Source organism: Miniopterus schreibersii, assembly GCF_964146895.1.
Source record: "Miniopterus schreibersii genome assembly, chromosome: 8".
In the NCBI taxonomy this organism is placed as follows: Eukaryota; Metazoa; Chordata; class Mammalia; order Chiroptera; family Miniopteridae; genus Miniopterus; species Miniopterus schreibersii.
In genome coordinates this window covers 68,451,300-68,465,166 of record NC_138109.1, presented here as the reverse complement: position 1 = coordinate 68,465,166, position 13,867 = coordinate 68,451,300, and the positions used below count along the sequence as shown (strand labels likewise).

The following is a 13,867-nucleotide window of genomic DNA, read 5'->3' as shown; positions in this document are numbered from 1 at the left end:
TGAGACACTGACCTTCTTCATAGGGATCAAGAAGATTAAAAGAGTCTATACAAGTTAATTGCTTACAACAGAGTCTGGCATAGAGTAAAATGATGTCAATCTATTTTAGCAATAGTGAGTATTTGTCCCTACCTGCAACCTAGCTCTTATTGCTTGCCCTGCTCTGCAGTCCGCCAGCCATGTCTGTTTATTTCTGAACCCTGGTTGTGGGCAGAGTTCATGTTCTTTCCCAAGAAAATCCTGGAGCCCATGCAAATCAGAGAATGGAGCTGAACTTCCACTAAGTGTTCCCTAGCATTCCATGCCAGTTAGAGGGGCTTTCACTACAAAAACCACATAGACAGTCTCCACAAGTGGGTCACCTAGCTCTAAATGCTAGCTAGCATTGCCATGTCTTAGGTCTGAGCCAGCCAGGATATCACGGAACTTTCAATAACCCTGTGGGATAGGTAACATGAGTTCTATTGTGCAGACGTCGAAATTGGAGCTCAGAGAGGTTGAGCGACTTGTCCAAGCTGATGTGACAAGTAAATAGCTGAGATGCATGCCAGCCTGGCTTCTTCTGACTCTAAAACCCAGGCCTTCCCCTTAATCCATGCTGTCACCCCAGCACTGTGGGTTGCAAGGCACTATTTATTTCACATGAATTATAATCTAGTGGGAGAGGTAAAACACAGACATGCACAAGAAATTAACATCAGCAGAGATCACAGGTTATTAAGCCTAAAAAAGTAGGGGCATTGAGGAGAGCTGTTTTCAGCCAGCCATCTGAGGTTGAATACTCTCCAGAACAAAGTCTTCTGAGAGCAATTCTTAGATCTCTATAGAATTAAATAACCCTTGGGCAGGCTTGTTAGACCGTGTCCCAGGAGGACAGCTTAAGTTTTAGGTAATTTTTCTTAAATAGTTAAGATTTTTTTAATGTAAAACGTGCTTAGAGTCTTATATCAACAAATCACAATTAAATTAATATATTTAGACTGTCTAAGGACTAAAGCAGTTAGCAAGGGACTATTTTGTCATTTCCCAAGCTTACCTGATAGACTTAGATTACAAACAGAATTTTCATTTTCTGTACTGTGGGTATAATGTTAAAATGCAACATATTAAAAGACTATTTCCACTTTCTTTTCAACCTGGGCCTGGCATAATGGCTCCCGCAAAGAATGGTGCCGAGAAGGAGAAGGGCCACTCTGCCGTCAACCAGGTAGTGAGTGACCAGAGAATATGTCATGAGCATTCATGAGCGCATCATGGAGTGGGTTTCAAAAAGCGTGCCTCTCCCCCCGGCACTCAAAGAGATCTGGGAATTTGCCATGAAGAAGAGGGGGACTCCAGATGTGCGCATTGACACCAGGCTCGACTAAGCCGTCTGGGCCACAGAGTAAGGGATGTCGCATACCTCATCCGGGTGCGGTTGTCCGGGAAACATAATACGGATGGAGAGTCACCAAACTAGCTCTGTACGTTGGTCCCCTACGTGCCTGTCACCACTTTCAAAAATCTACAAAGAGTTAATGTGGATGAGAACTGCTGATTGTCGAATAAAGTTATAAAACTGCAACACACGAAAAAAGGCAATTTCCAAAGCAAATAGAGGCATTGGGGGGGGGGGGACAGGGATTATCAAAAGAATATCAGCTAGAGCTCTATCAAAAATAGAGCCCTCCAAAAATACTAATCCCCTAGTGTTATAGTTAACTATTTGTTTAAACACATTCAATCCATCAAAGATACTGTTTTGATTGAGCCACTTGTCCTTATGAATAAATGGTAATGGGCTTGAATTTCCACAACACATTTTAGACTCTTTAAAGTTCAATAATTGGTAATTTTGAAAATTCAGCAGAGGCCGTTCTGGTTAGTTTTCCACTATGCATTAAAAAAAATAGTTTGATAAGAAGCTCAGGAGTAGCAATCAAGTTTAGAGAGAGGGCTTAGGAAAGAGTATTTTAACTACTTATTAACTTTTAAAATATTGCAAACCTTTTAGAGCATCTATTTACATAAAATCAATGCAGTAATTAGAGATTATTCTTCTCTCTTCATTAAGATAAGTCCCTGAGAATCTCTATTCATCGCTCAATGATAGTCCTCATCTGGCTTCAACTGAAACACCTGGAAAATGCTTTAAAAATAGAAACATATAACCCAGCCCACCCCAGAGATTCTGATGCAGGGAACAGCATCCAGGATCACACAGGAAAAACTCCACCAGTGAATCTGAAGCACCCCCAAGAAAGGGGACCATAAACCAGCAGGGATACTTTCTACTGGTGGCCTATTTCATATGAAAGTGCAGCCTTAGAATTATTTGGCTTTTGGAGACCAAAAATAACTTAGAAAACATGTAGCCTTACATAGAAATTCTCTCTATATTCTACAATTCTGACTTTTAAGTGAAGAGGACTGGACTTAGCCCCCAGATAGTGCTCATTGATGAGCATTGACTCTGTATTTTAATCTTGCATTTCACAGCAGGAATCCAGGTTCAGTCAACTCTATCAAGTGCTAGAAACTGAAGCCTAAACCAAGGTTGGCAAATGATAGCCCATGGGCCAAATCCATCCTTCTGCCTGTTTTATAATAAAGGTTTATTGGAACACAGCCATGCTCATTCATTTACATATTGTCTATGGCTGCTTTCACACTACAAGGGCAGCCTTGAGTAGTTGAAACGAGCATCATGTAGCCTGCAAGGCCTAAAATATTTACTATCTGGCCCTTTACAGAAAATGTTTGCTGACTCCTGGCTTAAGTCTTTGCTTAAATTCACAAATATGTTACTTTTCAACACAATAAAAAATAAAGAGTTAAATATCAAATACAATCCTTACAACTCAATTATAAGAAGAAAACCCTTTTTTTTAGTGGGTGAAAGACTTGAACTCAAACTTTATCAAAGATATATGAATGGCAAATGAGGACATGAAAAAGCATTCATCATCATGAGTCATCAAGAAAATGCAAGTTAAAACCACAGCGAGATGCCACTGCATACTTATTAAAATGACTAAAAGTAAAAATGACTGACCATGCCAAGTGCTGGCTAGGATGCAGAGTAACTAGAACTAGCATACATTGATGTGGGAATATAAAATGGTGCAAGCCTTTGGAAAACAGTTTTGATGTGTTGTTTTTTTAAGTAAAACATACATCTACGATATGATCCAGCCACGCTTCCCTGAAATATTTACTCATAAGAAATGAAATAATATGTCAATTCAAAGACTTGTACATAAATGTTATAGCAGCTTTATTTTTAACAGCCAAAAACCAGAAACAAACCAAATGTTTATCATCAGGTGAATGGATAAAAAAAACTGGTATATCCATACCGTGTAATATTACTCGGGAATAAACATAAGTGAATTATTGATACATGCAACAATATGGGTGAATCTCAAAATAATTATGCTAAGTGAAAGAAGACAAAAATACCTTCTGAAATGGCAAACTATAGACACAAAAAGCAGAGTGGTGACATCCAGGAACGGGAAGTGGAGAAAGGATTGGTACCAAAAGGCAGGAGAGAACTTCTTGGGTGATAGAAATGTTCTGTATCTTGATTGTGGTCGTGGTTATACAACTGTATAAGTTTCTCTAAATTAACCAACTCTTCCCTTTCAAAAGTTGAATTTTCCTGTATGTAAATTATACCACAATAAGCCAGACTTGTAGAAGGACACAGGAGCCAGCTGGAAGGTACTCCCCATCAGCCAAATCTGGGACAATTTGAACATCAAAGTAAGTAATCATAGTAAGGGATGGCAACCTATTGGATAAATAAAGGAATCTCTAATCCATACTGAGATAAATAAACGAACAGATAAATAGGAGGAGGGGGGAAATTCATGCTAATTCATAATTGTGAACAATAACATTAGAAAATAAGCGCTCGGCCCTGGCTAGTGTGGCTCAGTTGGTGGAGTGTCATCCCATGCACCGAGAGGTTGCTGGTTCGAATCCCAGTTAGGGCACATGCCCAGGTTGTGGGCTCAATTCCCAGCAGGGCTCATACAAGAAGCAGCCAATTGATGTTTCTCTCTCTCTCCCTCCCCCTGTCTCTCCTTCCCTCTCTAAAATCAATTTTTAAAAATATTTACTTTTTTAAAAAAGAAAATAAGCACTTGATTACCACGTAGTAATAATTAACACACTCAGGAATCACCAATGGATAAAAGTTTGTGGAGAAACTGAATACATGTATAGTCTCAAATTCTCTCCCCACAAGATACGTATTAATTACAAAGGGAAAATTGTAACTTCATGGTAGAGAAGCCTGGTAGACAAATACTTTAACAAAGTGATTAAAATTTATCGCCTATAATGAGACAAACTGCATTATCCACCTCTGATGTAAATCACTAAGAGGACTCAACATCACATCTGTGGTTTTCCTACCAAGTATGCAAAAGCCAAATAGAAACATGAGAAAACATCAGACAAATGAAAATTAAAGAACGTTCTACACAACTACTGGCCTGTATGATTCAAAAATGTTTGAGTAATAAAAGATTTGTTTTTAATGAGAAATTATTCCAGATTAAAGGATATATGGAGACAGAAGAACTTAATGCAATGAATGATTCTGGATTACATCCTGGACAAGAAAGGACATTATTAGGACAACTGGCAAGTTTCAAATAAGATCAGTAATTACATAATAGTTTTGTATTAATGTTTATTTCCTGGGTTTGGTGGCTTGCTACAGTTGTGTCTGAGAATATTATTTTTAAATTTTTTTTTTAGGAAATGCATTCTGAAGTATTTAGAGGTAAAGGGGCAATACATTTGCAATTTACTATTAGAAAAAAGGAATATGTGTATATAGTAGTGTGTTGGTAAGTGTTTAATAACCAGTTCTCCAAAAATATGTGTATATACATCTACACACATGAGTTTAGTAAATTTTACTGATATAAAGGATGTGCAGTACATAATTTACAAAATAATTAAATGTGCAATGCACTTTATTATAAATTCCATATAACCAATTGATTCTCACAGAATGCTTTTAGTGGTTTTTGCCAAACTCTCATATCTGTAGCCAACCTGAGGTTGCCGTTCACAGTGCAACAGCTACAGACAAACACACTTTAATCTGCATTATTAGCACAGTCTCATCACTTTCGTAAGTCTAGACCAACAATAAAGCAATAAATCAAGCCCTGATTTGTCTCGGTGGGAGCTCAGTGAACACAGAGGTGGGAAGGGAGGCTCAGCAGCACTCTGTGACGCGGTGCTTCCGTCAGAGATGGAACAGAAGGAAATCACCTCCAGAGCAGAAATAGTAGTAAAATAATTAGGAAGAGATGAATTTTAAGTATTGAGTATTGATTTGAGTTTGGAATTCGGAGGAGGCATCGGTCACTGGCATGGGCCTCTTTACTTTTAATATAATTCCATTGTAAGCTAAAATAATTTCATGTTTAACAAAGGCCAGATCAAACAGCCAGCTCACAAAGCCCCAGAGATGCTAACAGTGGGCTCCCCTAAGCCGAGACAACCTCCAGGACCCCGCTGTGAGAGAGACAGTGGGGAAGCAAACGTGGTGAAACTGTGGGAGTCAGGGAGCGTGGCCAGAGGGTAGATAAGAAGTCTATTATCTCTACAACTCTTCCGCAGATCCTAAGTTATTTCAAAATTTCCAAGTTTAGAAAATAAATCAACCAAACCCCCGATTCCTGTATTTCTGTGCTTGTCCTGTGCAGACACGACACATATTAGGTCCATCTTTACAGCGCCTCTAGAGAACTGAAGGGAAAAGAGTGCGTTGGGGAAAGGCGACTCCGGCGTCGCAGGGACCGTGTCCGCCTCTGGGTCCCGCAGCGGTTTCACTAGTGGCTTGTTGCCTTACAGGGAAGGCAGTGACAACTTGTTCACCTTCACGTTTTCCCACGATGTAAGCAAAGTGATAAAACAGGTAGAACAGAGCACCACGGGGGCGGGGTGGAGAGCTCTGACCCTTCCCCCCCCCTTCCCATGCCCTTTCCCCCTTCGCTCCCCCCCTCTTTATGAAAGGAGCAAAATGAGAAGAACGCACTGGTGATATATGACAGTGGCTCAGCAGGCGGCCAGCAGGGCTCATCACCCCCGAGGAGCCCGTGTTTCACCTGTAGAATTCGAAGGGCCGGTCTGATCTCTTCCCAGCCTAGCCTTTTAATGTCCTGCTTCAGTCCTAGTGTCCAGAGAGCTTGTGCGTGGAGACTTCGGAGTCTCTGCCACCTCTGAGAGCTGTCCCTGCATCACCGGGGCCCACCAAATGGCACCGCTCCTTCGCAGCTGGGATGGGCCATGCCTTGACACGAAGCAGCTGTTCCATGGTGCAGCAATGCAGGGCAGTTTGGGACAGGAAGTGGACGATACCACATCCTCCTGAAACTGCGGGGAAAACTTATTAGGCCTATTACGGTGGCTTCACAGTTGTTAAGTGGCAGTTGGGCTCTCCTATCACGGAGGAGTTTGAGGAGGCGCTGGTCACCGTGGTGCCTGCCTCTTGACTTTCATCTGGAGAGAATGGCACTGCCCACCCCAGTGCCTGACCAGAAAGCGTCGAAAACAGTCACTCCGAATGCCCCAAGAAGGTGGTAATTGTAAACATGTATTTAAAGCCAGACACCATTATGGGCCTGGGTGCACATAAGGACGAAGCCACCGAGGATCAGTCAGAGCACTCAAAATGTTTAGAATCGGAAATTCTAGAGCTACTTGGAAGCAGCCTTGGAGCTCGTTTCACCCGGTCCGACAATCTGGTTGGAGACAAAATAGATACGCTGGAGGACCCCTTGTGGTTCAAGGCTATAAATTAAAGGCGTCAGACGCATGGGAGAGAGGATAATTTCAGGAGGCACCGGGGAAGGTGTGATTACTGAAATCTTCAGGACTCCTTGCTCTACCCAAAAAGAGGAAGCTGAGCAGCCTCGCCCCCAAAACCATAATTTCCAGAACAAACCCTCCACCTGATGAAGCAGGAATTAACAGGCAACAAAGATAAAAGAGGAAATGGGCCCAGGTCTTCGGGCCCGGGAAAGAGCAGAACAGGTGGCAAGGTTTAATAACATGAGCTTCCGTTGGTTCAACAAGGAAGGTCCTAATCTTACAGCTGAATCCTACACATACGCGTTTATAATCAGAGGCCCCAAAACAGTAATCAATCTTCAGCCTCCAGCAGCCCAAATCAGGTGCATGGGTGGAAGGAAGTAGGAGAGAAGTGCTCATCTTTGTTTTGGGGTTTCATGTGTGTGTGTGTGTGTGTGTGTGTGTGTGTGTGTGATTCCCTTCTGGTCTACCTTAATCTGTTTGTGTACTTCGCCCATCACCCACTGCCTGAGGAATTGTTTAGACACCGTCTTTCTCCTCCAGCTTCCCCCCCACTATAGTCTCCTTCGTTTCGCATCCAGAGCTCTGGACGTGAGGTTCAATAGGTGAATGGCAACCAATAACACTTACACTGGATCAGACATACGGAGTAGAGCCTGTTTGGCAAGCCACCAAGCTTGGCTCTCTTGGAGGTTCTGGAAAGGGAGATAAAATGTGCCTTATGCAGTGAAATGTTTGCGGACTTTGTATCAAATTCACGTTGCAAACAGCCCTGTGAAGCAGCCGGACACAAAGCAGAATCCCAGAGCCTGCTGGCTGCCAAGCCCTGCCTCCCGCCGTGGAGCGAGGAATTGTGCAGCCCTGGTCTCGGGTGGTCTCCAGGGGAGACAGTCGCCAGGAGGTCTGGAGATTGGGGGCCTGCTACCCACCCACAGTGGTCACCTAGGTGACATCTGACAGAGGTCCATAGGTGTGACCTGAGACTGTTGCCTGCTGGCCCCCCACCTCCGTGCTGTGATCATTGGCCAGTCCTAGCAGTTTGGGGCCCTCTAGTTTTCAGCAGGCTGTGACTTGTAAACAAATCTTCCTCATTTCTAAAGTTTAGTTAACAGGCTCCTGCTGGAGCACACTGAGGTTCTCGCAACCACACAGTTCAAGGGTAAACCCCTCCCAACATCAAGCCTGTAGGAAACTCAAAGGTTAGAAACGGGTCATTAAGAGACCAATATCAATTACAGCTCCAGGCTCCCTGAGACCTCGTGACAATCCACTCAAAGGCAGGGCTGAGGTCAACTCCTGGGGCCCCTACAGTGGTGCAGCTGCTTTGCCTCAAAGGCCAGCATGCCGTCTTGCCTCCAAGTCGTCTGACCTTGGCTTCTCTGTCTGCTGTCGGAGCAGGTCCAGGTCTAGGCGAAACCCAAACACCACTTTTCCTCCCAGTCTGTGGGCTTCTAAAGTCACCAGATTAGGCTGATTCATGCCACCTTGCTCAGAGTGAGATGTTATCACCCTGTAAAATGCGAAGACTGCACCTGTTCTTGCTTTGCAAGAGTTAATTCTTCAGGAAGAGCTTGCTTTTGCCCAGCAAAGACCCGAGGGAATCAGTGGGATAGGTACTTATTGTTAAGGAGGCTGAGGAGAGGGAACTTGGAAAAAAAGAGTGAGGAGGGGAGATAACCGGAAATAGGGAAACAAGATAAAAGAATAGAAAGATCAAAGCAGAATTAACGTAAGGAGATGGCACAGCTAAGAACATACTGTTTACCTCTTCCGATTTTTACTAGAGTCAAACTTTAAAAATTGAATAGCCTCCCAACAGCTGCTACATTTCTTTTCCCCTTGCTTAAAGTAGTATTTGGAAGAAAGTTATATGTACTCATGCTCTGAATAAAGCACATTAGATAATATGTCTGTAAGGCTCAGACCTTAAACAACCTCAGGTCCACACTAAACCAGCCCTGACTCCCTCCTTCTGAAGATTCAGAATTGTAGCCACTTCCCAGGGCAAAGGTGACGCTCTGGGTGGCCTACTCTCATCCTAATTAGTATCAGCCGGTCTTCAGGAAAGGGAGAGTGGAAGGGAGGCAGAAGAACCATCATGAAAGGCAAAACTGTCTGTTTTTATTAAGAAAACAATTCTATTTACAATAGCACCAAAAAGAATAAAATACTTTTAAAAATATTAGCCCACAAGGTGAATGGCTTATATACTTGAAAATTATAAAATGTTTCTAAAAGAAATTAAATAAGACACAAGTAAATGGAAAAGTATCCTGTGTTCATGAATTGCAAGACCTAATATTGTTAAAATACCAATTCTACCCAAAGCAATGTATAGATGCAATGCAATCCTTATCAAATCCTAGTGACATTTTTTGCAGAAATAGAAAACTCCTTCCTAAAATTCATACAGAATCTCAAGAGACCCCAAACAGTCAAAACAATCTTGAAAAAAAGAACAAATCTGAAGGCCTCACAATTCCTGATTTCAAAACTTATTACAAAGCTACAAAACCAAAACAATAAGGTACTGGCATAAAGACAGACATAAACAGAATAAAGTAGTGAGTCCAGAAATAAACCTTTATGTAAATGGCTAAATAGTTTCAGCAAGGATGCCAAGACCATTCAATAGGGAAAAGACAACAATTGGTGTTGGGAAAACTGGATATCAAGAAGCAAAAGAATAAAGTTGGGCCCTTACCTTATATGTACCCTATACAAATATTAACCCCAAATGGATCAAACACATAAATGTAAGGCCTAAAACTATAAAACTCTAAGAAGAAGACATAGGAGAAAATCTTCATGACTTTGGTTTTGGCAGTAATTTCTTGAATATCACACCAAACACACAAGCAACAAAAGAAAAAATAGACAAATTGGACATATTTTTGCATCAAAATACACGTCAACAGAGTAAAAAGGCAACCCCCAGAATGGGGGAAGATATTTGCAAATCATATATCTGATAAAGGACTAATATCCAAAATATATTTTTTAAAAACTCCTAAAACTCAACAACAGCAAACAATTTAAAAATGGGCAAAGCATTTGAATAGACGTTTCTCCAAAAAAGATATACAAATGGCCCACAGACATATACAAAGATGCTCAACATCGCCAGTCTTCAGGAAAATGTAAATCAAAACCACAATGACATATGACCTCATACAGACTGGGACAGCTTTTATAAAATAGAATTAAAAAAAAAACAACTGAAAATAACAAGTGTTGGCAAGACTGTGGAGAAACTGAAACCCTTGTGCACTATTGGTGGGAATGTAAAATGCAGCCACTTTAGAAATCAGTTTGGTGGCCGCTCAAAAAAAAAAAGGATAACCATATAATCCAGCATTTTCACTTTGGGGTATGCATCCAAAAGAACCCAAGGCAGGGTCTAAAAAGATACCTGGACACCCCTGTTCACAGCAGCATTATTCACAATGGCTAAGAAGTGGGAAGCGACCCAAGTGTCCATTAATAGATGAGTGAATGAATAAAATATACTATATACATACAATGAAATATTTTATTCAGCCTTAAAAGGGGAGAAAATTTTGACGCATGCCACAGAAAGAACCTGAGGACATTATGCTAAGTGAAAAAGTCAGTCACGAAAAGGCAAATACTATATGATTCTCCTTATATGCGGTACCTACAGTAGTAAAATTTATAGAAACAGAAGGTAGAATGGCAGTCGCCAGGGTCTAGGGGAGGGGGCTGGGGACTTGTTATTTAATGGTTACAGAGTTTCAGTTTGGGAAGGTGGAAAGAGTTCTGGAGATAGATGGTGACTGATGTTGGTTGCACGGCATGAATATAGTTAATGTTACTAAAAATCACTTGGATGATGAATTTTGTTATGTGTATTTTACCACAATTAAAATGTTTTTCATTTAGAAGTTTTTTAATTAAAAAAAAATTTTTTAACTCTCCACCTTGCTCCATTTGTTTCAAGGCAATGAATTTTGCTTCATCCTAAGAAACTTACTGTAAGCCTGTCACTCCTTCCAAATCCACAATAGTTCCCTCGCAGCTTTATTGACTTGGCTTAATCCACGTCTCAATTCTAGCTGATTTTCAACCCTTTCTACAATTACAGGTGACCCTTGAAAAACACAATTTTGAACTGCACAGGTTCACTTATATGCAGATTTTTTTTCAATAAATATGTAAAGTACTATAAATGTATATTCTCTTCATTATGATTTTCATAATAACACTTCCTTTCCTCTAACTTACTTTATTGTAAGAATACAGTATATAATACTTATACCATACCAAATATATGTTAATTGACTGTTGTGCATACCCTTTGATCTAACCAAGGTATTGTTCCCTGGGCCTTTGCTCCAGTTGTCCCAACTACCTAGAATACCTTCATTCTAATCCATTCAACCCCTTTCCACTGTCCTTCCCTACCTGGCTCTTGCCCCTACCTCCTGCACACAAACTACACCAAATACTGGCAACCCAGATTGTCTTCTTGTTTCCTGAGGTCCAATCACAGAACTGGAGCACCACAATTTAGCAATTTATTTGTCCGACTAACAGCAACTGAGCTCTTTTCAAGTGCAGAACCCTAAATTAGAGACGAGGGTCCATCAAGTATCACTCTCCAATCGACTCATTCGTAAGTCTCGCCTGGACAACTAGACGGCAAGTTTCTCAAGGATGAGACCACGCGTATCTTCCCATGCTTCTGCTTATGAGATCGTGTCAAGATCATTATAAGAGATTCACTGGTTTTCACTGCAAATTAAATAACAAAATGAATATAATAATGAAAGGACTTTAAAGTCTTAGAGTTTGAACAACAGCTTAAGAGTTTGAGAGTTTGTCAGATATCAACTAGACTTATCGTGGTGATTATTTTGAGAAACTAATATAATGTTATATCTCAATTAAATCTCAATTTTAAAAAAGAGTTTGAGAGTTTGAGGATAAGCATTCGTTTATACAAAATTCCTCCTGGTATTTCTTCTTCTATTCACCATTCTAAAAAACAAAACAAAGTTTTTTAAAAAACAACAAAAAACCTTAAAGTGGGTAATACAGAAGAGAGGCATGGATTCAGGTTAGGTGTTTTGGAGGAAAAATTGCTTGAGAGTTTGTCATATTTTTGTTTGAATTTAGTTTGGAGGCAGAATGTTGACAGTTTTGGCAAGGGAAGGGAGTCTGGGGATAGAAAAAAATGAGCTAAGAATTCTTCTTTATAGTTTCCAGCACCATATTTCAGCTTTATCTCTTGCAACTGTAACTAGAATTGCTGTTTTTAATCAGCTGGCCACCAACCAGCTCACAAGTGCATCTTCACAACTGGAAAACCATACCCCAGACCCAATAGGCTCCTGCCTCTGCTATACCCCACTTAGAACATTGGATTGAACTTGGGATTTCCAAGTAGAGCAGTCCTCTCTCAGTTCCAGTGAGTTCATACATTAAGTAGAGTTTGAATAAATATAATTATGTGTGATTTAAGATTTCGTTTTTCAAAAGGAACCAGTGCATGAAAATTTCATAAAAAGGAAATCCGGGGCAGGATATAAAAATGTGAAGAATCGTACAAATGTGTTAAGTGGGAACTTCCTAAAGGATTTTTACTGTCTCTGGTTATATAGTCTACTTATCGCCAAAATTGAGACTAACAAGTTTCTGTTTTCCTTAGCAGATCCTGGACGAAGGAACCCAAAGGAAGCAGTGTTCTGCGTGTCCCTCCTGGACGCTGCTCTGGGCACGCCGACCCCTCTCCAGCCCACCTCAAAGTACAGCTCATACTGGATCAATCCTGAAGGATCTGGCACCAACAAAAGGTGTTGACTACTGCAATGAAAGGCCTACTTAACCCAAGCACTGTGCACATAGAGATGCTTTTGCCCCTGCTTCTGTTTGCCCGGCATCCATGCCAGGTCAGGCCCTTCAAACAAGTCCCTTATATCCTCAGGAAAAAAAACAGGGTAGGCCCAGGTGGGAAAGGGCCCATGGTTAGACACCCACAATCCATCATGCCAAAGGAAAAGCAAAGAAAATATTTAACCAACAACCAAACCAGGGCAACTGGGCCAGAAGGCAAACAGTTGAGGTGTGCTGAGGGATCTGAGGGGCCTTTTACACTCCAGTAGCTATTGGAAGATCAGCTTTCCATCTCCATCCATCCTTCTCAGAGTCCTGCCTCGCACTGGCTCAGAGGGATCTTCTGAACACAGTTGTGCTAATAATCTAGAGTCCGGACAGAGCTCAGAGTTTGTGCACACTGTTGCAAGGCAAGTGATCTGAATGTGGAAGGCAGATTAAGGCAGTTTTTACAGCACAGTCAGCTTCCATGGTTTCTATTTTATCTCCCAGGATTTGAAAAAAACACACACAGAATATACTTTCTTATTTTATTTCCTAAAGATGAGTGAACTTTTCAACCATGAGGATCCCTTTTAAGTCAAATAATGTCCTCGACTACCATGTGATAGTGATTGTATTTAATTTCCTTTGATGGAGAAAACACATGATGACAAAAGGCTATTATAAATTATGTAACTCTTTTATAATAAATGTGTAATAACACAACAGCCTCTGCAGACTTCCGAAAAACTTATGTAAAAGACATTATTCAGTCACCAACCCCCAGCCCCCACCCTGCCAAAGCCTCCCCTCTCTTCCCTGTCCCCTCTTTGAGGATTAACCTCACAGGTTGTCCCAGGGCCAGGACTCACAAATCCCAGAACTAGTTCCCAGGTCAGACAGAGGCCTGAGGGAAGGGAATATCCTTTCACCCTTAGCTCATCTCCACCCGTCATCCCCTCTCCTCTCCTTAATAGCAGAGACCAGAGTACAGCACTAGAGGTGCCAGGGCTGGGGGTGTCAGTCCCAAATGCACACGGTTTCCTAGCCCTCCAAAGGAGTAACGGCTAAAAGGCCGAAAAGACAAAAGGTTTGGGTGTTCAATGCTGGTTTCTCAAAAACAGAGTGACCAACTAAAGTCTGAGATTCTCCATTTATAAAACTGGAAATTACGTGTGGTTTTTCTGTGGCAGTCTGGTACAATAGA

The 13,867-nt window shown here is 41.3% G+C and overlaps 1 pseudogene across 1 annotated transcript; it reads left to right on the top strand.

Moving 5' to 3' along the window:
- The first annotated feature begins 1,150 nt into the window (after nucleotides 1–1,150).
- Nucleotides 1,151–1,537, top strand: LOC308560969 (large ribosomal subunit protein eL31 pseudogene; annotated as a pseudogene). The gene has a single exon. The product of its transcript is annotated as a large ribosomal subunit protein eL31 pseudogene (transcript).
- The last annotated feature ends 12,330 nt before the right edge of the window (nucleotides 1,538–13,867 follow it).